Source organism: Gekko japonicus, unplaced genomic scaffold, assembly GCF_001447785.1.
Source record: "Gekko japonicus isolate JY-2015 unplaced genomic scaffold, Gekko_japonicus_V1.1 scaffold885, whole genome shotgun sequence".
NCBI classification, from domain to species: Eukaryota; Metazoa; Chordata; class Lepidosauria; order Squamata; family Gekkonidae; genus Gekko; species Gekko japonicus.
Window position 1 is genome coordinate 119,629 of NW_015167564.1, and position 2,169 is coordinate 121,797.

Sequence of the window (2,169 nt, forward strand, 5' to 3'; positions counted from 1 at the left end):
CCAGCCCTCCCCTGGAGATTGGCAACAATGGTTTCCCAGGAAAAGTAGTTTTTCTCCACAGTGGAGACCAAAGCAGCTTAAATCATTCTCCTCTCCCCCGTTTGGTCTGCACAACAACCCTGAGAGGTAGGTTAGGTTGAAAGTCTGTGACTAGTTCAAAATTACCCACTCAACTTCCACAGCAAGAACCTGGGTCCATCAGACCCTGCTCTGAACGGCTATATCTAGGGTAGCCAGCCTCCAGGTGGAGCCTGAAGATCGCTGGGTATCACAACTGAATTCCAGACAACAGATCTCTCCCCCCCTGGAGAAAACAACTGCTTTGGAGTGTGGGCTGTGTGGCATTCTATTCAGATCAGATTAGGCCTTTCCCCTCCCCAAACTCTGGCTTCCTTAGACTTCACCACCGAATATCCAGGAATTTCCCAACCTGGAGCTGGCAACCCTAGTCAGGACTGGCCCCAATGAGTTCCCCACAAAGGCCTGGAAAGGGTTTCCTGCCTTTGCCTTTTTACTGACAGAACCAAGCTTGGTTGCCTAGCAACAGCCACTGAGGAAAACGTTAGTCCCACAGGAGCCAAGAAGAAGTCTTTGTCAGGAGAGAGAGCCGTTTTGATAAATTTATTCTGTGAGGGAAGAGTGTCCAGGCTGGCAGTGGGTGGGAGAGAGAAGTGGATCCAGCACCCAGCCTGTAATGTATTCAGAAGCTGCCTAGAATGCATTAAATGTTCTGTGAAACATCTCATTAGGAAGCTATGTAAAGCTTCGTCTTGGACAGGGATTCAAGTCCAAGACTAAGGCGTCCAATCACGTTCGAATGTCTGTAAGCGGGAACGACATTGATTGGACCTTATACGCTCAACCACATTGGTTGATATCTGTATAGTAGGTGTGGCTACATTAGCCAGGAATGTTTAAATACCGAGCAGCTACAATGGACAAGCTGTTCAGGCTATCAGATGTTGTACCGTGTTGGAGAAGTGTTCGTGTTCGGAATAAACTTGAGTTTTGCTGAAATCACTCTCCGACTATTTGTTAAGCGCTGGACTTAACACATCCAATGTCACGCAAGAACTCTGGAGTGTTGGTTGAAGGGCCAGTGGCTGATGGAGTGCAATTCACAGCCAGTGGGAGAGCTGGAAATGGTCAAGAGGTAGGGGAATTATTATTCAAGAAGATATATAGGATGCACGGGATAAAGAAAATGGACATAATTTTAGAACTCAGGGATACTCAATGAAGTTGATGAATCAAAGTAGTCAAGACAGAAATTGAGGATTCAAGGCAAACAAAAGGATATATTCTCCTCAACTGGCAATTAATTTGCGGGATCCATTGCCGGTTGTTGTAGTGATGACCCCAAGCGTGGGTGGCCTTAAAGGGGTGGGACAGGCAGATGCGTGAAGGGCAGGCTTGCCGATGGCTGCTCACCATGGTGAGCCCAGGGAACCTCCACGTCCAGAGGCAGCGAACCTCTGAATCCCAGGGCCAGGCTGAGGTCAGGCCTCAGTGCCCAGGTGTTGGCCCTCCAGGGGCTGCCGGCGGCTGCGTGAAACATGTCGCTGAACCAGGCGGGCCCTACTGGTCCGATCCAGCAGGGGCACCAAGGGCGGACGAAGGCTCGCGGGCGCCCTCCGTGCGGAGGGCGGGAGCCACCCTTGCTCCTAGCAAAGCAATGCCTGTGGCCCAGCCCCAGCGCCCCCCCCCGGAAATGGGAAAGTCTACACTTTTGCGGTCCACCTTAGTGGCTGACCCGCCTGGCCAGGCCTACCGTGCAGGGGGCAGCCACGCAAAAACCTCCTCACGGGAGAACACCACAGGCCGTGCAAGCGAAGCTTTCCGGGGATGTACTAAAAGGAAGGACAGGATTGCCCACTGGAAACCATGGGAGACGCTGGAAGGCCCATTGGAAATAATGGGAGCCAGGAATGCAAATTGACTTGCATGGACTCCATTGGAAAACATTAGGGTACAAGTAGAGTTGCAATAAAAATGCGGAATGGATTTTCCATTAGGGTCCCTGGGCCCAAATACACTACTCTGGGGATGGAATGAGAGACCAGGGAGTAACAGATGTGTTCAGGCACCGGGATGACAGGCCACGGAGTGGAATGACAGCCCCAGGGTGGAGCAGCAGTGTTCAGGCACTGGGTTGACAGGCCACGGAGT